Source organism: Amblyraja radiata, chromosome 9, assembly GCF_010909765.2.
Source record: "Amblyraja radiata isolate CabotCenter1 chromosome 9, sAmbRad1.1.pri, whole genome shotgun sequence".
Taxonomy (NCBI): domain Eukaryota; kingdom Metazoa; phylum Chordata; class Chondrichthyes; order Rajiformes; family Rajidae; genus Amblyraja; species Amblyraja radiata.
The window spans coordinates 9539046-9563418 of record NC_045964.1 but is presented as its reverse complement, the minus strand read 5'-3'; the positions used below and the strand labels follow the sequence as shown (position 1 = coordinate 9563418).

Genomic DNA, 24373 nt, shown 5'->3' with positions numbered 1-24373 from the left:
TCTCCTGATGTAACTTGTACCCTATATCCTGGCTCCTGTTTGGGGGGCTGTAAATAACCCCCATTAGGGTATTTTTACCCTTACAATGGACCACACACGAAGGTTCTGAAAGGGATGGATATAAAGATTGTGGTGTGGCGGCAACCCAAGGTTGTTGTGTTCGAGGGCTAAATAATTCACAATCTACGCTTGGTGTACAGAACCCGAAGTGTGTTTATTACAAGCCTAACATGGCTGCTGCAAAACCCCTGCAGATCTCCCAGGGACCCCCCTTAGGAAACATTCATCTCGAGGCAGAGCCCTATAGCGGTGACTCTAGGACACGACACATTTCCCTCCTTATAAACGAAGGTTAACATATATGTCCCGTTATCCACCCAAATATGTCCATATGCAATCAGTTCAACATAACAGCTCGGTGCACGTTTAAGGCTTCACAGCTGATAATCCTGCAGATATTGAGGTCTCCTCCTCTGTCGCTGAGAGCGTCGAGCGGGAATAGACTGCTCTGCTGTGTGCTCTGCTGTATGCTGACCACAATCACTGTCTTGATTGGATATTGGGAAGGGAAAAGTATCCAATTTGTTTTCTTCCTGTCCCTGTCTGCTTGCAATTAGACGCCTCGCATTCCATTTGGTGTTATCTTGGAGGAGGTATGCGTTCTCGCCGAAACTCCGTTTGATCTGTATCGGCCTGGAGAGTGAGCTTGCAAGCTTATGTTGTCTGCTAGGGTGGCTGATTCGTACCCAGTTGCCGAACTTGAACCGCGGCGCTCGTACTCTGCGTTTGGCATCACAGTACGCTTTCCCTTTTGCTTGTCTGTGAGCTATCATTTCCGCCCTCGCTCTTGTGTCTGGATTTGGTTGCGATGATGGTTGAAGAGCATTCAATTTTGTTCGCAGGTTTCGCCCTATCATCAGCTCTGCTGGCGTTTTTCCAGTCAACGTGTGTGGTATGGATCTGTAGGATCGGAGGAGAATATGGATTGACTGTTCGAACGTTTTCCCCTCCGACATGCTCGCTTTTATGTTTCCCTTAATCACACGATTGAATCGTTCAACCCCGCCGTTCGATTGGGGGTTGTATCTTGACGTCCGCTGATGTTGAAAGTCGTAGCTCGCGAGGAAAGTGGTGAACTGTTCAGATATGAACTGAGGGCCGTTGTCCATCATTCTACCACTGCACCACAGAGAGCATACTAACGTATGGCATCTCTGTGTGGTATCTCAGCTGCACGGAGGCGGAGAGGAGAGCTCTTCAGCGCGTCGTCCACAGAGCGCAGAAGATTATTGGGACACCGCTACCAGCCTTGGAGGGCATTTACCACACATGGTGCCTCAGGAAGGCCGTCAGCATCCATAAAGACTCCTCACACCCTTGTAATGGACTGTTCGAACTACTTCCCTCCGGCAGACGTTAAAAGGCCTTCTACGCCCGCACCTCCAGACTCAGGAACAGTGCCCCCCACCCCCATGGACTGTCTCCCTCGGATGGTGACATCGCACAGACACATCTGCACTTTAGTCTGTTTGAACTGTTTTGACTCTTTTACTGTTTTAATGTTCTTTTTACAAACCATGTTCTCGGGGTATCTAAATCTAAATTTTATTAGTTATTTAAGTTATGACATCGGATGGAAGCTGCATACCAAATCTCGTTGCACTTATGTGCAATGAAAATAAAATATATTATTATTATTATTATTATTATTATTATTATTATTATTATTATTATTATTATTATTATTATTATTACCTCCGGCAGTCCCCACTTAGTGAACAGCTTTTCGAGAATCGCGATGATCGAGCTTGTCGTGACTGAGAAAGTAGTTGCGATCTCAGGCCACTTGCTGTGGAGATCGTGTACTACAAGTAGAAACCGCCGGCTTCTTGGCGCAGCTTGCACCTCTCCGAAGATATCGAGTTGCAAGTGCCTCCATGGTTTGTCCGGCCATGGGATTGGCTGAAGAGGGGCTGGACATGGTCTTGTTGTTTTCTTGCTAATTGTGCATGCTTCACAATTTTTAACGAAATCTTCTACGCGACCATCTATTGCTGGCCACCACACTGCCTCGTGACTGACACCGTTGTTTCATCTTAACAATGCCCGGGTGTCCTTCGTGTGCCAGTTGTAACACACGGTGTTGCAGTGATTTGGGTATAACCACTCGAGTTCCGCGCTTGACACATGTATCGTCAACCACAGCCAGTTCGTGGCGTACCCAGTGGTACGGAACCAAGTCGTCTGCTATCTCCTTGGGCCAGTCTGTCCTGAGATACTGGCAGACGATTTGCAGTGTGCCATCAGCTGTCGACTCTGCTTTCAGCTCTCCCCGCATCACGAGATTCGCCATCGCGTGCGAAATTACCGCGAGAACGTATCCGTTGATGTCGCTTGAAGCGTCGCTATCGCGTGTGCTTGCGGGTGCTACCGTTGGGACTCGACTGAGCATGTCTGCGATGCGATTGCGTGAACCTGCGAGGTATTCTACTTTGAAGTTGTACTGGTGAAGGCGATCGGAACATCTGTAGATCCTGAGCAGACGGTGTCCTGAGCCTGACGTGTCCAACAACGTAGTTAGCGCTTGGTGATCTGTACGGAGAGTGAATGGTCTCCCGTATAGGTATACGTGCCAGTGTTCACACACGTAGATGCACGCTAATGCTTCGCGTTCCCCGGTGGAGTTCTGTGGCAATCAAGGGACGGGACGCGAATGTGATCGGTCGTTCGCTTCCATCGATACTCTGCAAGAACACTGCTCCGATCGCTCTACCGGAAGCATCTGTTGTGACGTACGTTTCTGCACTTGGGTCGAAGTGTGCGAGAACAGGCGGAAATGCTATTTTGTCTTTCAGCGTGTTGAAGTCCTGCTCATCCGTCCATTCCCACTGTGTCTTTCCGTAGTAGCTTCTGTAGCGGTTCTGCGATCTGCGCATACTACAGCACTAACTTGCGGTAGAAATGACACTAGCTCTTTCACGTTAGTTGGGGCGGGGATCGCGCTGATGGTTTGGACATTGTCCTGAGTAGGCTCAACCCCAGACGCGGTCACTCTGTAACCGAGAAAATCAATCTCTGATGCTGTAAATGTTCACTTTGCTGCTTTGAGCGTCAAGTTGTGTTGCGCGAGACGAGCTAACATTGCATGCAGTCGTCGATCGTGTTCCTCCTTGTCCCTTCCATGGACCACAACATCATCGAGGAGATTGAGTGCCCCATCAATGCCTGCCAGAACCAATGCCACGATTTTTTGAAATGCGCTGGGCGCTGAGCACAGTCCATATGGCATCCTACGGTACTGAAATACTCCTTCATGTGTAATCAATGCTGACAAATGCCGACTGCGTTATGCTAGTGGTATCTGAAGGTAGCTTCGGCGCATGTCCAGTTTTGTGAACACCGTTGAACCGTGGAACTACGCAGCTAGCTCTTGTATTGTTGGTAGAGGGTATTTGTCCGGAATGATGGCTTTGTTGACCGCTTTGAGATCGATGCACAGCCTGAGTTCACCGTTCTTGCGTCGCGTGATGACCAGATTCGATATCCAAGGGGATGAATCGATGCGCTCAATGATACCATACTTTTCGAGTCGTTTCAGTTCCGTTGAGACTTCCGCGCGAACGGAAAACGGTAGACACCGTAGGCGTTGTGAAACCGGCCGGACTGATGTGTCTACACGAGGTGCGTGGTAGTACCCTTTAACTATCCCAAAACCTGAGAAAAGAGAGGGGTACTCATGTCCATAGTCCGCGACGCTGATCACATTGATGTTCATGCCGGTTGAGTCCTGAAGCTTGAACCCTAGTTGGTCAAACAAATTGACTCCCATCAGACTCTTTCCTTCTGCGACATAGAATGTGAAGCTATCGAGCTTAACTCCTTTGTAGCAGACAGGAACGGTCATTAGCCCTCTCGTGGATATGGTTGAACCATCATAAGCGTGAAGAGTGTCCCTCGGGGAAGTAAGTGGGTAATCCGAAAAGTACCTTTTGTAGAGGTCGACGCTCAAAATTGAAACCTTCGCCCCCACTATGAGGAGCCATACCGAGGTCCCAGCGATCTCGACCTTGCAGTCTTTGAAAGACCCTGTTGACCGAACATCCTGGTCAGCCCTGTCCTTTATGGAGTATACATCGTGTCCACCCGGAGATGCATCGTCTACTTGGTGGACCGATGACGCCTTCTCCTTTGATGACCGGCATACTTTCTCGAAGTGATTCAGCTTTGAGCACGCATTGCACCATTTACCGTACGCTGGACATTCCCCGGGAGCGTGTGTCCAGCCACAATTCGGACACTGCTTGTTTGAGCGACCGTGTTTTGATTGCCTCTGAATGCCCTGCACTGGTGCTGTGTTCATCTGATGGGATGCAGGACTAAATGCTCCCTCCGAGCATGCCATCTGCTGTTGTTTGAGCACCTCGGCATTATGCACGGCACTTTCAATTTTCGAGTGTGAGAGCATCCTCCATGAGAAGGCGCTCTCTAATCCGCGGGCAGAAGTCTTTTAGATCAGCTGGTCTCTCACCAGCTCATCTGTCAGTGCTCCAAAATTGCACTTTGCAGCCAGTGCTATCAATGCAGAAGCAAATTGCTTCACCGGTTCGCCCTGTCCCTGTGACCGCTGGCGAAACCGGTATCTTTCTATCAGCACACTGGTCTTTGGGACGAAATATTTGCCCAGTGCATTAACAGCAATACTGTACTCACTCGTTGCAGCACTGTCGAGCTGCGCGAAGATTCGCTGTCCCTCCGTTCCGAGGAAATGCAGCAGAATCGCTCGGCGGCGAATGTCCGAAATGGCTGCCCCGTCCAGGCCACTTGCGATCAGGTAAGTCTTGAAACTTTCATACCAGCGTATCCATGGTACCGGAGGCTCTCCTGGAGTTTCCAAGAATGGAGATGGGGCAGCGAGGGTTAAACCAGCCATCCTCGTCGCTGTTCGAGGGCTAAATAATTCACAATCTACACTTGGTGTACAGAACCCGAAGTGTGTTTATTGCAAGCCTAACATGGCTGCTGCAAAACCCTGTAGATCCCCCGGGGCCCCCCCTTAGGAAACATTCATCTCGAGGCAGAGCCCTCTAGTGGTGACCTTTTGCAGTCTTCACACTGGAAAATACCAGCAACGTGCCTGAAATTCAAGAGAGTCAGGGGGTGGAAGTTAGTGGAGTGGCTATTACTAAGGAGAAGGTGCTTGGGAAGCTGAAGGGGCTGAAGGTGGATAAGTCACCTGAACCCTCCTGATGTAACTTGTACCCTATATCCTGGCTACTGTTTGGGGGGCTGTAAATAACTCACATTAGGGTATTTTTACCCTTACAATGGACCACACCCGAAGGTTCTGAAAGGGATGGATATAAAGATTGTGGTGTGGGGGCAACCCAAGGTCATGACGAACCATCGGTTCTAGAGGGCGGCGTCATGGTGGGGAGGCGCGAGTCATGGAGTCATTATCTGAGTTATTATTTAAGGCCGGGCAACGCTCATGTCAGCTGAGGAGTAGGGAGCTGTATGCAGAAGAATAAACACGTCTAGAGCACACACTTGTGTCCGACTAGTTTTTGGCTGGACTCCTGCTAGTCCCCACCACAGTGGGCATTAATAGTGATATGTCAAGAGACAGGTGTGGTTCCAGATGATTGAAAATTTGCCAATATCACCCCGCTGCACAAGAAGGGAGCAAAGCAGAATAGTGGGAACTATAGGCTGATTAGTCTGGCTTTGGTGGTTGGTAAGATGTTAGAGTCCTTCATAATGAATGAGGATACGGAGTATTTGGAGGTTCATGATAAAATAGGCTGAAGTCAGCATGGTTTTGTGAAATAGGCCAAAGTCAGCCTGGTTTTGCCTGACAAATGTGTTGGAATTCTTTGAAGCAGTCTTCTTCTTCTTATCGAGTCCACACACAGGGTTAGAAGTTGTTCAGCCAGAGCAGAACACACCTCTCGGCATCTGCATACAATGGTGTCTGTCTTGTCGCTTCTTGTGCTTCTTGTGTGTGGTGGTGGAAAGATCGGTGGAAACAGGGCCGCGACGTGAACGCTCTTTCCTTGACCCCTTTGAAGCAGTAAATAGACAGAATGAATGAATACTTTATTTTCACATGCGACGTCACAGTGAAATTCTTTGCTTGCATTCCCAAGGTACCCAAATAGTCGCCCAAAAAGGGAGAGTCAGTAATTGTTGTTTACCTTGATTTTCAGAATACCTTTGATAAAGTGCCACGTGAGGCAGTTGAGGAAGATGAGAGCCCATGGTATCAAAGGGCAGATATTAGCATGGATAGCAGGTTGGCTGGATGGCAGAAGGCAAGGAATGGCATTCAAGAGGGCTTTTTCTGGTTGGCGGCCATTGACTTGCGGAGTTCCGCAGGGGTCGGTGCTGGGGCCACTACTCTTCACGTTGTACATTAATGATTTGGATGAGGGGATTGAAGGCTCTATGCCAAGTTTGCGGATGATACGAAAATAGGTGGAGGGGCAGGTAGTGCAGAGAATGCAGAGTCTCTGCATAAGGTTGGACAGGTTGGGAGAGTGGGCAGAGAAGTGGCAGATGGAATATAATGTAGCAAATTGTGGAGTCATGCATTTTGGCAGTAGGAATAAATGCGTAATTATCTAAATGGGGAGAGAATCCAGAAATCGGAGGTGCTAAGGGACTTGCGAGTGCTGGTGCAGGATTCGCAACAAGTTAATCTGCAAATCAAATCAGTAGTAAAGAAGGCAAACACAATGCTAACATTGACGTGTAGGTATTGTGAGTAGTTTTGGCCACCATATCTGAGGAAGAATGTGCTGGCTCTGGAGAGGATCCAGAGGAGGTTTAAAAGAATGATCCCAGGAATGAGTGGACTAACATACGATGAGCGTTTGACGGCACTGGGCCAGTACTCTCTGGAATTTAGAAGAATGAGGGGGGGGGGATTCATTGAAACATACAGAATAGTGAAAGGCTTGGATAGAGTGGATGTGGAGAGGATATTTCAACTCGTGGGGGAGCCTAGGACCAGAGGTCATAGCATCAGAATTAAAGGATGCTCCTTTTGAAAGGAGATGAGGAGGAATTTATTTAGTCAGAGAGTGGTGATTCTGTGGAATTCTTTGCCACAGAAGGCTGTGGAGTCCATCAATGGATAATTTTACGGAAGAGATAGGCTGTAGGCCAAGGAGCTTTTTCGTTCAAGTTCGTGACCCAACTCACGGAACTACCTGAATTTTTAACATATTGTGTACAAATATTATATAAATCATACCTGAAACTCGTCAAGACCAAAACCTGCACATATTATTATAATATGAGTAAAACCTCAAATTTTCTGAGTAAAAATTGTCCAATCAATGCATGTTTGACATTGAGGTCGGATGCCAATTGACCAATCACACGCTTTGTTTTATGGTCGCTAGGCAGCGAGGACCCTGGGATCATGGCTACCTCCGAATTATATCAAAACAATAGCAAGGTTTCCAAGGAATAAAGGTAATGCTAACCTTGCTGATAATTTTGTTTTACAATTGATTTATCTTTGTAAAGTTATGATGTGAACTGTTAAATAACAAATGTAGAGCTTGGGTTAGAATTAGGTCAGTCAGTCAATCGGTCGGTCAGTCGGTTATTCAGTCAGTCAGTCAGTCAGTCGGTCAGTCAGTCAGTCGGTTATTCAATCAGTCAGTCGGTCAGTCAGTCGGTCGGTCAGTCGGTCAGTCGGAAGTCGGTCGGTCAGTCGGTCAGTCAGTCAGTCGATCAGTCGGTTGGTCAGTCAGTCAGTTGGTCAGTTGGTCAGTCAGTCAGTCAGTCTGTCGGTCGGTCAGTTGGTCAGTCAGTCGGTCAGTCGGTCGGTCAGTTGGTCAGTCAGTCAGTCAGTCAGTCAGTCGGTCGGTCAGTTGGTCAGACAGTCAGTCAGTCAGTCAGTCGGTTATTCAATCAGTCAGTCGGTCAGTCAGTCGGTCAGTCGGTCGGTCGGTCAGTCGGTCAGTCAGTCGGTCGGTCAGTCGGTCAGTCGGTCGGTCAGTTGGTCAGTCAGTCAGTCGATCAGTCGGTTGGTCAGTCAGTCAGTCAGTCGGTCAGTCAGTCGGTCAGTTGGTCAGTCAGTCAGTCGGTCAGTCGGTCGGTCGGTCAGTCAGCGAGTCAGTCAGTCAGTCAGTCAGTCGGTCGGTCAGTTGGTTGGTCGGTCGGTCAGTCGGTGAGTCAGTCAGTCAGTTGATCATGATGTCTGTCGGTCGGGCTGTCGGTAGGCCGATGGATGCTGCGAGTGGTCGCACGGCCAGTGGGTGCTGTGAGTGGTCAGACAGCCGGTGAGTGCTACGAGTGGTCGGTCGTGCTGTCGGTAGGCCGTTGTCGGTGTTGCAACGAGCGAGTGGGCGGTCTGACGGAGCCGGCGCTATGGGGGTGCTGAAGGCGGCCCGGGCTGTGTGCAGGGCAGTGCTGCTCCACACCATCATCACCACAATGACCTAGAAGGGCATGGTGGCCGAGGTAGATGGGCTGCGGGGCCACACGTACGGAGCCCGCAGCCGGTCCCAAAGCGGCTCCAGCTCCAGCCGTGGGCAGCTCTGGAAGGGGGGCGAGTTAGGGTTAGGGTTAGGCATTTTCTTGTCAGTGGAAGATGCCTTGGCCTTCCCCCAGCCTGGCACAGCCCCAGTCCCACTATGGACGTGACCCCTACTCTGCACACTGGCAGTCAGTGGGGTTCAGTAAACGGGGGAACCCACAGGAACTGCCCTCACCCATTAATTATGCTGGTTCAGGAGCCGGACCTCTGCGGCAGTCTCATTCAAAATACACATTCACTGTTATATTCATCATATTATTTTTATATAATATAATGATACATAATTATATATGATTAAAGTCATATTCACAAGTCATATATATATATATACTAGACCAAGTGCAGACCCGTTGGGTCTGTTCCCCCAACGTGCGGTTGTGGGGGGGAAGGCGGCATGCAGCGTCACACCCACTAACTATCCCCCCCCCTCCCCCCGCACTCACGCTAATCACCCCCCTTGATATTATATTAATATTATTAATTTGCTCTTTTTACCCCATAACCACCCTATCTACTGACGCATAGCCCCCAACTTGCAGTCACAGAGAGAGGGGAAGGGGGGGGGGGGGCGGGGATAGAGAGTGAGGGCAGAGAGAGAAGGGGCAGAGACAGGGAGTGAGAGAGACACAGAGAGAGGGGCAAGAGGGATAGGGGGATGGGGAGGAGGAGAAGAGGGATGGTGGGTGAGGGGGAAACGGTGGGGGAGGAGGGGAGGAGAGAGAGAGGGTGAGAGTGAAGGGGAGAGAGAGGGCGTGCTGAGAGGGGGGTGAGGGGGAGAGGTGGGGAGCAGGGAGGGGGAGGGAGGGTGGAGGGAAGAGGGTAGGGGGTGTGGAGGGGAGGAGGTTTAGGGGAGGGGAGAGAGAGGGTGTGCTGAGAGGGGGTGAGGTGTGGGGAGGGGGAGAGGTGGGGAGCAGGGAGGGGGAGGGAGGGTGGAGGGGAGGGGGATTTAGGGGAGGGATGGTGGGGGAGGGGATGGAGGGGAGGAGGGGAGAAAAAGAGGGGAGAGAGAGAGAGGGGGGGAGGGGAGGGAGAGGAGAGGAGAGGGAGGGAGGGGGGAGGGGGGAGGGGAGGGGAGAGGAGAGGAGAGGAGGGGAGAGGAGAGGAGAGGAGAGGAGAGGAGAGGAGAGGAGAGGAAGGAGGAGAGGCGGAGAGGAAGAGGAGAGGAGAGGAGAGGACGGGAGGAGAGGGAGGAGAGGATGAGGAGGTCGAGGGGGAGAGGGGAGGGGGAGGGGGGAGGGGGGAGAGGGGAGAGGGAGGGGGAGGGGAGGGGAGGGGACGGGGAGGGCGAGGGGAGGGAGAGGGGAGGGAGGAGAGGCGGAGAGGGGAGAGGGGAAGAGGGGAGGGGAGAGGGGAGAGGGGAGAGGGGAGAGGTGAGAGGTGAGAGGGGAGTGGGGGAGAGGAGGGGAGGGAGCGGGAGGGGAGGGGAGAGAGGAGGGGAGGGAGAGGGGAGGGGAAGGGGGGAGGGGAGAGGAGAGGAGGGAGAAGCAAGGGGGGATGGAGGAGGGGGGAGAGAGGATGGGAGAGAGGAGGGAGGAGAGGGGGAGAGAGGAGGGGGGAGGTGGAGGAGACAGGAGGAGGGGAGAGGAAAGGGGGGAGAGAGGAGAGAGGAGGGGGGGAGAGAGGAGAGAGGAGGTGGGGGACAGAGAGGGAGAGGAGGGGGGGGGAGAGGAGGGGGGGAGGAGGAGCGAGGGGGGGAGAGGAGGGAGGGGGGGGAGAGAGCGGGGGGAGGAGAGGAGGGGGGAGTGAGGGGAGGGGGGAGGGGCAGAGAGGAGGGGGAGAGGACGGGGCGGAGAGGAGGGGGGGGGAGAGGAGGGGGGGAGAGGAGGGGGGGAGGAGGGGGGGAAAGGAGGGGGGAGAGGAGGGGGGGAGAGAGGAGGGGGGGAGAGGAGGAGAGAGAGTTGAGAGAGAGGAGAGAGAGAGGAGAGAGGAGGGGGGGGGGGAGAGGAGGGGGGGGAGAGGAGAGGAGGGGGGGAGAGAGGAGGGGGGGGACGAGAGGGGAGGGGGGGATGAGAGGAGGGGGCGAGAGAGGAGGGGGAGGGAGGGGGGGAGAGAGGAGGGGGGAGAGAGGAGGGGGGGGAGAGGAGGGGGGGAGCGAGGAGGGGGGGGAGAGGAGGGGGGGAGGAGAGGAGGGGGGGGGGAGAGGAGGGGGGGAGAGAGGAGGGGGGAGGGAGGGAGGGAGGAGGGGAGTGAAGAGGAGGGGGGGGAGAGAGGAGGGCGGGGGGAGGAGGGGGGGAGAGAGGGGGGGAGAGAGGAGGAGAGAGGAGCGAGGTGGGGAGAGAGGAGAGAGGGGACCGAGAGGAGGGGGGGAGCGAGAGAGGGGGGGGAGAGAGGATGGGGGGAGAGGAGGGGGGGGGGGAGAGAGGGGGAGGGGGGGGAGGAGAGGGGGAGAGGGGGAGAGGAGAGGGAGGGTGGGAGAGGAGAGGGGGAGAGAGGAGAGGGGGAGAGAGGAGAGGGAGGACGAGAGGAGAAGGGGGGAGAGGAGGAGGAGGGGGGAAGAGGAGGGGGGGAAGAGGAGGAGAGGAGGAGGGGGGAGAGGAGAGGGAGGGGGGGAGAGGAGGGGGGAGAGAGGAGGGGGGAGTGATGAGAGGAAAGGGAGTGAGACAGGGGGGAGAGAGGGAAAGTGAGAGGGATAGGGAGAGAGAGGTGGGGGAGAGGAGAGGAGGGGGGGGGGGAGAGAGGTGCCTTTTTACTTCAAACCAAAAACTATTTGCAGGCAGTGCTTTTTTACCTCTAACCATATTTTCATTTTCCAACCAAATTAAGGGTACTCACAGTGCTGTAGACATTGTCAGTGTCATTCAAAGCTCTGATTGAGGCACACACTTGCAGAGACTGATTGAGGCACACCACTTGCAGAGACTGATTGAGGCACACCACTTCCTGGTTTTATAGTCCCTCCCCCACCCTCCAGCGGGGGCAGCAGAGAGAATGGGGAATGTTGTAAAAACATTAATATCTCTGTCAATTTTCATCGACGGGAAAAATCCTCGGCACACACGCGGCAGAGGGGGGCTCTGAGCGAGGTGGCCAAAAATGATGGCCGTAGGTGGCGGCGTACTCTCGGAAACCGCAGCACAGAAAGCCAAAACCGGCCAAGAACAGAGTTTTAGTAATATATAGATATAGATGACTTGTGAATATGACTAATCATATATAATAATATATTGTTTAAATAGACTGCAACACGGAAATAGGCTCCCCATGGTGTAATATGGGGATTGGACACTTTGATTTTGCTCACACTCGCAGCCGGCAGGCAAGACACGGCCGATATCGGGGTCTAATAACATATTTCGCATCATCAGATTAAAATGAAATTACACCAAAAACTAGATAAGATGTTAAATAAAGATCCTACAGTACATACCTTTTGTTTTGATCCTGAACCTGCGATCCGTGATTTTGAAGGTGTTGAAGTTGGCCGACTTTCATCCAGCGATTCAATAGACCAGTAACATTAAAAAAAAAAAAATCGCTAACGGGTTCACAGAACAAAATTTCTTCATAAGCTTGTCGTACGAGCAAATCCCTCTCTGACAACCAATAAAAACCTGCATTTTAATCACCCCCCCCCCCCCCCCCCCCCCCCCCCCCCCCCCCCCCCCCCAGCCTCCCGGGTTGCACGCACAGGCAGTGAGCAGATCTGGAGTGCCACTGATGGCAGGAATTTGTCTCTACACATGAGCAAAATAAACATTAACCCATTTCTTAAGTGTTTATTTTATTGAACTTTTTGAACATCCTAAAAATATGTAAAGAAAACTAGGAGTGGAAAAATAAGAAATTTAATTACGTTTGGAGTTGGAAAATCATTCTATTCGAATGATAAAAAAAATTCCAATGTAAACACTGGGCTTCAGCACCATCCTATCCTTTCGGGTTTTGAATACTGCAGTTTTTTTCTTGGAAAACTAGCTCAAAAAACCATGGAGTATGTGATTCAATATATTAATATCCAACTAATATACAACTTTCTATAACTCTCCCCGATGAAAGCTCACAATACCAGCAAATATCAACTTGCCATATTTAGTATACTTCTCTCCAGAAGCTGGCTCTTCCAAATCCAGGTATATTTTAAAAGTTGTGCATGTGCTACTGGACATGTATAATGTCCACATGCATTGCTTATCAAACATCATTCACAAAGGGTATATTCACTCAGTCTGAATATCTGCGCCCCTACTCCTCCCATCCGCCCACCCTCCCACTGGAGTGACAAAAAAGAAGAACAGAAAAAGAAAAATTATTAGAATGTTTATAGTTTACATAAGTAAAGTTAGAACTAGAATTGCTTCTTAGAACCAATGTTTTCTTATTGTATATGTTTACCACAAATAAATGACAAGCAGTATACTTCTACACTTACATGTATCATCAATGACTTGGATTTTCCTGTACTTCTGTGCCAAGCTTCTCAAACTGCGGTTCAATTTCTTCCTAAAAGCAACCCGTATTACCGAATCAACACACTGAAGTGAATTTCATTTTTTGGATTTCAGTTCTACCAAGGTCGAAAATCCTTGTTCAGACAAGAAAGTTGTTGTCATCATTACTAGTGGTTGAAGGGCCTTCAAGGCAATTGATTTGTATTCAGGGAAAGCAAGTAATCCAACCCAATAGTCTCCATAGTAGGAGTACATCCCGAAAGATGATTTTTGAGTGAAGTCACAATGAAGCTCCATCAACACCTCTGACATTTCCCCAAAATCTGCTCGCTTGATGTGGCTGGTGATCAAAGGGTTAACTATCCACATCTGATTTTCCAAGTCTTCCAGATGTTTCTGAGGAAAATAAGTTACAACATTTTTAGACAGCAACTGCAGGTGGTCGGAAATGATGTCCTTCTGTATATTCTCCAGATCAGGTTGCTTTTCTTCCCACTCACACTCTTTGAGGAAGCTTTCCAAATGGGTGAAATTGAAGAAATTGCCTTTACGAATGTTACTATGCCACATGGTGATCTTTATTTTCATGGCTATTTTCCCCAAGGACATTGAAGATGTTACCTCCCTTACCTTGAAGGGACAAGTTGAGCCGATTCAAATATTCAAAAATAGAAGTCATGTAACACAATTCGGCCAGCCAAAAATCATTGTTGAAATGCATTGCTTTCAGGTCACCTTGCTCACCCTTCACAAGTGACGTCTCCTGAACATACCTTCTTTTGAGTCGTGTTTGTTTCACTTTCTTTCAGAAATGAACTACTTCCTGCTGCACACTTTTTCTCTAGAGCTGGTTTCTTTAGGTACTTCAACAAAGACATAGTGTCTTAGTTTGAAAGCAAAATAAATCAGCAAATTCGAGTCTATATGAACTGAACAAGTCTACTGCAGGTTCGATAAACAGAAACTTAACCCTTGTACCCCCTCCCACCCCCCCCCCCCTCCCCAACCAACACCTCACACCTACTGACTCCAGTTTGCAAAGACTGGGCCCTTTCCCACACACCCCTCTCCGATCACCACTTAACACCCACTTACAGCCTGACTGCCAATAGAAAATAATATATAAATATCTGAATAAATTAAGTCATTCACCCTTCATTCACCCCTCTAGTTTAATTCAAAATAATTTTAATTCACCCTTGGGTGAACCATTCACCAGTTTAAGAATCACTGCACTAAAGCAAGGTTGGTCATGACCTTCACTGAATCTGAAGATACTGTTATTCGAACAGCGGCCCCCTGTGTGGCAACGGGGAAGAAGTGGACTCCATCTGAAGCCATTCAGAGTGCCAAGTCTACTCTTCATTTCAGGGATGTGGTTGGCCAAGTCCAATCGGGAGAGACGGGCTCGGGCTCATCCAAAAAGCTCCTCAATGGCACAAGGCTACATCAGTGCAGAAAAGACGGCTAGTGGTGGAGGAGGTGAGAAGACAGAAGGAGGCAGAGCGACACGCAAAGGCCGTCTCAATCAAAGTGGAGCAAGATAGACCACTCCTGCAAAATCTAATGGACTGACGTGTAGTATGCAACGGAGCGTAACTTCCGCCATTTCAGTAACCCAACCCTATCTTTGACCCAACCCGACTTCAGTTATGCGTTCAGTTAAAACGGCACATAGCTTGTACAGGGAGGAACTGCAGATGCTGGTTTAAACCGAAGACAGACACAAAAGGCTGGAGTAACTCAGCGGATCAGGCAGCATCTCTGGAGAGAAGGAATAGGTGATATTTTGGGTAGACTTTTTCGTTAGCTGCCATGACCCGTTACAGCTATCGAAAAAGTCGACCCGAAATATCACCTATTCCTTCTCTCCAGAGATGCTGCCTTATCCGTTGAGTTACTGAGCGATTTCACCCTCCTCCCTCCTTTATTACAAAAAAATAAACACTTTCATTTCCCCGGACGGGTGGAGGGGGGGACCCAAATGCTGCAAAAAAAACCTTTTGTGTTCATCAACAGCCATCTTAGCATGACATGAAGTGTAAGTAGACAACAAGCTGCCTGACTGTAAAGCTCGCTGTAAACATTTTTTGTTGCCTTTTTAAAATAATAGACTTCCGGCGGCGTCATGGAGAATTAAGGCGCGGCACTGAGCTTCTCCCCCGTAAAAAAATTGTAAAAGTCGTTTTAAGTCAGCACCGATTTTTTAAAAAACTCACCGAAGTCGCCTGGTGTTGTGTAAGGGTGTTATCATCAGAAGGTGACGTGAAAATCGGGGAGATTAATGGTGAAATCGGGTGTTTAAATGAGTTTAAATGAGCAGAGATAATCGTTCAAGGGCGCCAGAGAAAAATACTATCAGCCTTCAGCTCGAGGAAGTTTTGGATACTCTGCAAACGACAGAAGAAGAAGATTCTTACAGCCAAGGGTCTCTGCTTGAAATGGCAACAAAAGGAGACAAGAAGGAGAAAGAGGTGAAGCAAATGCTTTTAGATATGACTGCTACAATTAACATGACACTGGAGAAGAAGCAAAGTATGGAGTCTCACATGGAAAGTAACAAACAGAGTATGGAGACTAACATGGAGAGTATTTCTCAAAAAATTGATAATACTTGCAGTGAGTTAAAAGAACTCAAAAAGCAGTATAAGGAATTTGATAAGAGATTAAAATCAGAGTGTGTCAGAATTGAAAATGATTACAACAAGAAATTTAAAGGTGTAAGTGATGATATCGGAAAGCTGGATGAGATAATGGAAGAGATGGAGAATGAGATAAAAGAGATTGTCTCGGAAATAAAGAATTTGAAACAATCACAGAAAACTGAAGAGGAAAAACTTGGAAGAATGACTGATAAATGTCTGGACCTGGAATCAGGAACTCGGAGATATAACCTGAGGATTCTCGGAGTAAAGGAAGGACGAGAGGGACATGAATCTCAAACATGTACTTTCGTTACTGACTTACTCAAAGATGTCTTGGAATTGTCGGAAGAACCAAGAACAGACGTCGCTAAACGAGCTGGAAGAGGAACAAATGATTCAAGACAGATAATTGTGAAATTCCGTGACATCTCTTCAGTGGAATTTATATTGAAAAAGATCACTCATGGGAAGAAGCTGACATACCGTGGGGATAATGTGCGAATATTTCGCGATTACTCTCCTGAGGTAGTCCAGAAAATGAGATTGTTTACACCGGCAAGACACACTCTGAGGGAAGTCCCGGGAGTAAGATATGGAATTTTCTTTCCCGGAAAAATGAAGATAACTTATAACGGCGTTGAACGCTCATTTGCAGCTCCCGGAAAAGCTTTAAAGTATGCAGAGGATATCGTTAAGAAAACATCGGGACAAGCTGCCGACAAGGAAGAAATTTGAACTTTTTACAAAGTTTTGAACTGATTAAAATGGCCGAGCTACCCAGACAATTATAAAGCTTATCTCGTTGGAATGTGTTATTCAGAGAGCTTGGTTATATTCAACCTTGGATGCAAAGCTCAAAGTTTAACCCCTTGGCACCTGCTTGTACGGTAGTTAACCCTTTGGTACCAGCTTGTATGATGTATGGTAGTTATAGAATGGGATATTATGTAAGAATCCAGGGTGGATATATATGGGAAAGTTTAGATTAGATTAAGATTGGATAAATTAGAGGGACATATATACTTATATAATCGTGTATATGTTTGTTCTATATTTGTTTTGTTTTTTTATTCCTTATGTCTCTTTTTTCTCTCGGCTGTCACTAGCACTGATTTGATAAACTCATATAAGAAAAAACACAATATGAAACGATATGTAACTTTTTATGAGGATTCACCAAGGGGGAGGAGCTCAATGTATAACAACATCACGGAGGTCTATACATTTTTTGCCATCGTTGATGGCTATTCGTCCTTAAGGTATCTTCCCTTAGATACCTTAATAGCACCTTTTTTTTTAAAGCACAATCAAGATTTTTATCTGTTTAATTTTTTTGAAAGTAATTGTGTATCACATTCTTTTTTTCTTTTTCTAAGGCACTTTACAAGAAGGAGATGCAATATAAATCTAATAAACCGGGATGACCACCCAAGTCCTAAAATTCTGAGGTATTTGTTTGCACCATATGATTCAGGAATATTACCCTGATTTACAATGCAAGACGATAGACAAATAAAGAATGGAGGAATTACATTTTGTAGTTGGAATATACGGGGTGCCAACGAACCAATTAAGAGGGGTAAAATTTTTGCCCAACTAAAATCGTTGAAAAGCGACATAATGTTTTTGCAGGAGACACACATGAAACAACAAACACAAATAAGATTAAAGGCGAATTGGATAGGCCAAACATACTACTCCTCATTTACTTCTAAATCTAGGGGTACAGCTATTCTTATTAGGAAAGGTATTCCTTTTAAATTAAAGAATACCATATCAGATAAAGAGGGAAGATATATTATAGTTTCGGGTGAAATTTATGCAACCCCACTAACTTTGATAAATATTTATGCTCCGAATTTTGATAACCCCCACTTTTTTGATAAAATTATTGACATAATATCAGAGTTTAATTACCAAAATGTGATAATAGGGGGGGACTTTAACTGTGTTTTAGATTCATATCTAGATAAATCAGCAAAACAAAAGAAGAGTAATTTAAAATCTAAAACTAGCGAACTTCTAAATACATATATAAAAAATACGAATATAATAGATGTATGGAGATCTGCTAATCCAGTTGGAAGGGAATACTCGTTTTACTCTTCGGTGCATAAAACTTATTCAAGAATTGATTATTTTTTAGTGGATATGAAATTAATGCCATATACAAACAACCCAACATACCACATTAGTAGTATCTCAGATCACTCTCCGTTGACATTTTCAGTAAAATTTGAGGGAATGCCGGGCAAAATTTTTTTTTGGAGGTTTAATACACATATTTTAAATGACGTGCAAGGCTATCAATATTTAAAACAACAAATGGAACTTTTTTTCGATACAAATGATATACCAGGTACTTTGCCTTCTTTATTATGGGAAACTTTTAAGGCATTTATGAGAGGAATTATAATTTCATATCAAAGTTTTCAAAATAAAAAGAATAAGACAGAACAATTGTTGTTAGAACAAGAAATCAGACAGTTAGAGATGGATAATGCCAAAGATTCCACGACAGATAAACACAATAAGATAATATTACTGAAATTTAAACTTAATCGAATTTTATCGGCAAGGGTAATAAGACTATTCCAAATGACAAAACAGGAACATTTTGAGTTTGGTGACAAACCACATAAGCTTTTAGCTCGCCAATTGAAAAAACAAGAAAAGGAAAATACTATAACCAAAATTAAATCAGAGAAAGGTGAATTACTAATACTACCTAAAGATATTAATAATAGATTTGCCCAATTTTACCAAAACTTATATACATCTAAAATTAAAAGAGAAGATAGTAAAATAAAAAAATTTCTAGATAATTGTAATCTTCCAATACTGGACCTTTTGGAACAAGAGGAATTAGGAGCTCAAATTACAATCAAAGAAATAGGTGAAACAATAAAATCGCTGAAAAATGGTAAGACACCGGGACCAGATGGTTTTAATAATGAATTTTATAAAAAATTTCAGGAGATAACAACCCCTTATTTATTTAATTTATACTCCCATGCTTTTAAAGAAAACAAACTACCTGAAACACTAACAGAATCAACTATTACGCTTATTCCAAAAAAAGATAAAGATTTAGAAGATCCGGGCTCGTACAGAGCTATATCACTTTTAAATACAGATCAGAAAATTTTAGCAAAGATTTTAGCAAGAAGATTAAGCAAATATATTAGTAAATTGATAAACCCTGATCAAACGGGGTTTATACCTAAAAGATACTCATTTAATAATCTGAGACGTCTGTTTAATATAATGTACTCGCATAAAGTAGAGGAAGAAGATATATCAATTATTTCTTTGGATGCAGAGAAAGCATTTGATCAGGTAGAGTGGCAATACTTATATAAAGTACTGCAAAAATTTAATATGGGAGAGAATTTTATAAGATGGGTAAAATTATTATATGATAAACCGATGGCAAGAATTTTAACTAATAACATGTTATCTCAAAAATTTCAACTATCAAGGGGTAATAGGCAGGGATGTGCACTATCACCCCTGCTATTTACCCTTATGATAGAACCCCTGGCTGAAAGTATAAGAATTCATCCGAATATTCAGGGCTATAATACCAGAGACTCAAAGAATAAAATCTCATTATATGCAGACGATATACTTTTATATATTACAAAGTCACAAACGAGCATACCAAATTTATTAAACTTAATAGAGGAATTTGGGTCTTTTTCTGGATATAGAATAAACTGGAATAAAAGTGAAATCATGACATTAAAACCTCAAGAACCTACACACTTACTGAAGTTCCCCTTTAAAATCGCAACAGAAAAATTTAAATATTTGGGTATTCAGATTACTAGAAAATATAAAGCATTATTCAATGCTAATTTCATGCCTTTATTAAATAAACTTAATACGTTGATTAAATTTTGGAAAACACTTCCCTTATCATTATTAGGTAGAATAAATGCAATAAAAATGATCTTCCTACCACAATTACTATACCTATTTCAATCTATACCGGTATATATACCAAAATACTTTAAAAAAAATTAGACTCTAATATTACTAATTATATTTGGGACTATAGATCACATAGAATCACAAAAAAACACTTATGTAAACCAAAAGAGGTCGGGGGACTTTCACTTCCGAATTTTATGTATTATTACTGGGCAGTGCATATTAAGAATATGATTTATTGGTTGGATAGTTCTACCCAACAGACAGAATGGATAAAAATGGAGAAGGAGGATTGCCATCCTAGTAATATAGGAACGATCCTCTTCTCCCCAAAAAAACTGAATAACACAATATATAAGAAGAACCCAATTATATATGGTACAATAAGAATTTGGAAACAAATAAAATTATCTTTAAAATTAAGAAATCTATCACTGTTAATGCCAATAGCGAATAACCCTTTATTTAAACCATCTCTTATTGATAAGACATATAACCAATGGGAAAGTCTCGGAATTAGAAGGATCGGGGATATGTATGAAATGGGAAACTTACTATCATTCCAACAATTACAATTAAAATTTAAATTGAAAAACAACCAATATTTTAAATATCTTCAGATTTGCGATTTCGTGAAAAAATATATACAAGGATATCAAAAAGTAACTCCTGACTTATTGGAAGAGGCAATGAATATTGAAGCTGACTCACAAAAATTAATATCATATTTATATAATAGTATTCTAAATATAGACCTACCATCGACAGAGGTACTTAGAGAAGAGTGGGAACGGGAACTAATGATAAAAATTACGAAGGTTAAATGGGAAAAATACCTGATATATATTCACAAATGTTCAATTAATGTAAGACATAATTTAATTCAATTTAAAATTGTACATAGATTATATTACTCAAAAACAAGATTGAACAAATTTTATCCAAATATATCCGCCACTTGTGATAAATGTCTAGCCCAAAAGGCAACTATAACACACTCCTTAGTCTCCTGCATAAAACTTTATAGATTTTGGAATTATATTTTTGAAATATTTACAAAATTATTCAAGACAAGAATGGAACCTAATACTGAAATGATTATATTTGGCGTAATGGAAGATGGGAATAAATTGAACACATCTCAAAATCTATTCCTTAACTATGGTTTAATAATAGCAAAAAAATTAATTCTTAAATTTTGGAAGGGTACATCAATACCAACGCTTAAAATGTGGATTGCAAGTATGTTGGACACCGCTCATCTTGAGGAAATGCGATTCCTCCTAATGGATAAATCAGACCAATTCATAACGAGTTGGTCTCCATTCGTCGTTTTTTTGGAATCATATGGTGCAACACAATTGTAAAAAATAACTGTTTCAGGACTGGACGAGGGTTGGTCAAGACTATAAATAATGATCTCCTCTTTTTTTCTTTTCTTCTCTCTATTCTCTCTCTCAACTTTCTTCATTTACTCGTTTTCTTTTTTCACACACTATATATTTCACATCTTTCTATCCTTTACTATCTAACTTCTTTTTCTTATTCTAATCTTTTTTCAGTGTAACAAAAAAAAAAAAAAAAGAAGTTGTACATAAAATGTATTATGAAAATATATATTAGGCACTTTGGTGCCATGTGACTGTACTTACTTCTAATAAAATAAAATATTTAAAAAAAAAAAAAATGAAAACGCTTCTGAAGCTACATTTACCATTTAAATAATCGTAAACTATCAATGCGTTTTGAAATCAATTTTACTGAGATGTAAGTTTACGATTATTTAAATGGTAAATGGAGCTTCAGAAGCGTGTTCATTTTGCATGTTAAACCCCACCCGAGAACCATGGGCGATTTTGCAATTTTACTGACGGGTTTTTAACTTTTAATACTTTTCATATAACAAATGAATAAAGATAACAAAGCCAATAATGCCACTTTTGATGAAATGCAGCGAGCAAACGCGATAATCCCCGATATTTTGGATCTTTAAATCTCCAAGAAAAAAGTCCGCTAGCACTTCCGCCTTTTTTACACCTTCAGCTCCCTCTTGTATTTACCTTAGTTTCTATCTTTTTTTGGGACTGTAAATTTAGGTAGCTGTTCCTCACGGTCACCCCGACTGGCTCCGTAAATTGCAGCTCAAAACCTGGCCGTTTTCGATGTTTTTAACGGGTGTGAAAGTGCGTGTTTTCCCATCCACTAACATGTACCGGAAGTGACGCTTGTCCCCCAGTTAAAAATTTCGGTCACGTGAGTGGGGATTTACGCTCCAGTGACCTTTCGTGAAATCACCCTATAGACGGTACTAAGGACAAATGAATGCAAGATATGCCTATATCTCCCATTTCCATTTCCCTTGACTGTCAGTCTGAAGAATGGTCTCGACCCGAAATGTCACTTATGCCGCTCTATGATCGTTGCTTTCGTCTGTCTGTCCCCGCATTCGCTCGCTCTTGGTGCCGGCGTTTCTCCCCTCAGACCCAGCTAAACAAACACACACACACACACACACACACAAACACCGAAACAGAAACACACACACACACACAGAAACACACACTCACACACACACACACACACACACACACACACACCAAAACAGAAACACACACACACACACACACAGCATGTCCGGCAGATCGGTGCGGGCTGACACCACGAGCCGGGCAAAGGATGGCAGCAAATGGGTCATGGCAGCTATCGAAAAAGTATGGAAATGGTAAGGGGGAAATTAAAAAACCCCCCGAAATAAATAGATGTTTAACAAAGAAAAGGGGGAGCCGGCATTCGTTCCGCATGGGTGTCGGAGCTCCTTCCCAATGGCAATATTTTGTATGTTCAAAGTTAATAAGGAAGACTAGGCAGGAATATCAAAATTATCACCTGCAGCTGAGAAACAAAAAGATGAGTTGTGTATGAAGATGCCATGACCAAAGCAAAGATATTAGAGCTGAGGCGGAAGCCGGTTACGGAAATGGCGCTAAAGATTACCCATGACCCTACTACGGCTTTTTCGTCGAGTGGACTATCTTGCTCCGCTATAGGATATTTGGTCTCAATGGCCACGCAGGGCCAATGGACTAACTGGGAAAGCCTGGAAAAGAGGAAACTCAGCTGGCGTGACAGCTGGCAAATGGTGGGAACTCGGCTAACTCAGCCACTTATGACGTTCTACCCCCACCGGAGAACCTGAAGCAGTGTTTCGGAGAAGCTCCCGCTTGCTCCATTTTAACAGGATGCACTACGAGCCTCGCTCAAGGGCGTTACCTATGGCGGCATAACCAAGTTCTCAGACAGCTGGCATAAATCCTGGAACAGAGGCGAACGACCACAAATGTTTCCCCACAAACATTGGCAGGCAATGTCCACTTCACAACATTTGTATCAGCAGGCCAATCTCCAGCACCAGATAACATCAAAGGATGCAAACAGGCTATTCTGGACTGGGTATTGAGTAATGAGGAAGGGTCAGTTAGCAGTCTTGTGGTGCGTGGCCCCTTGGGCAAGAGTGACCATAATATGGTTGAGTTCTTCATTAGGATGGAGAGTGAACTTAAAGAAAGGTAACTTTGAGGGCATGGGACGTGAATTGGCCAAGATTGACTGGAAATTGATTCTTAAAGGGTTGATGGTGGATATGCAATGGAAGGCATTTAAAGACTGCATGGATGAACTACAACAATTGTTCATCCCAGATTGGCAAAATAATAAATCAGGGAAGGTAGTGCATCTGTGGATAACAAGGGAAATCAGGGATAGTATCAAAACAAAAGATGAAGCGTACAAATTAGTCAGATAAAGCAGCCTACCAGAGGACTGGGAGAAATTCAGAGCCCAGCAGAGGAGGACAAAGGGCTTAATTAGGAAAGGGAGAATAGATTATGAAAGAAAACTGGCAGGGAACATAAAAACTGACTTCAAATGTTTTTATAGATATGTGAAGAGAAAGAGATTAGTTAAAACAAATGTAGGTCCCTTGCAGTCAGAAACAGGTGAATTGATCATGGGGAACAAGGACATGGCAGACATGGCAATTGAATAACTACTTTGGTTCCGTCTTCACTAAGGAAGACATAAATAATCTGCCGGAAATAGCAGGGGACCGCAGGTCAAATGAGATGGAGGAACTGAGTGAAATCCAGGTTAGCCGGGAAGTGGTGTTAGGTAAATTGAATGGATTAAAGGCTGATAAATCCCCAGGGCCAGATAGGCTGCATCCCAGAGTACTTAAGGAAGTAGCCCCAGAAATAGTGGATGCATTAGTGATGATTTTTCAAAACTCTAGATTCTGGAGTAGTTCCTGAGGATTGGAGGGTAGCTAATGTAACCCCACTTTTTAAAAAGGGAGGGAGAGAGAAAACGGGGAATTACAGACCAGTTAGTCTAACATCGGTAGTGGGGAAACTGCTAGAGTCAGTTATTAAAGATGGGATAGCAGCACATTTGGAAAGTGGTGAAATCATTGGACAAAGTCAGCATGGATTTACGAAAGGTAAATCATGTCTGACGAATCTCATAGAATTTTTCGAGGATGTAACTAGTAGAGTGGATAAGGGAGAACCAGTGGATGTGTTATATCTGGACTTTCAGAAGGCTTTTGACAAGGTCCCACATAAGAGATTAGTATACAAATTTAAAGCACACGGTATTGAGGGTTCAGTATTGATGTGGATAGAGAACTGGCTGGCAAACAGGAAGCAAAGAGTAGGAGTAAACGGGTCTTTTTCAGAATGGCAGGCAGTGACTAGTGGGGTATCGCAAGGTTCAGTGCTGGGACCCCAGATATTTACAATATATATTAATGATTTGGACGAGGGAATTGAATGCAACATCTCCAAGTTGGCGGATGA

At 44.9% G+C, this 24373-nt stretch overlaps 1 long non-coding RNA gene across 1 annotated transcript; it reads left to right on the top strand.

Moving 5' to 3' along the window:
* Positions 1-431: 431 nt before the first annotated feature.
* On the top strand, positions 432-23348 carry LOC116976750. Its single transcript, XR_004413039.1, has 3 exons — positions 432-573; positions 20299-20304; positions 23338-23348. It is a non-coding gene; the product is annotated as an uncharacterized LOC116976750 (long non-coding RNA).
* The last annotated feature ends 1025 nt before the right edge of the window (positions 23349-24373 follow it).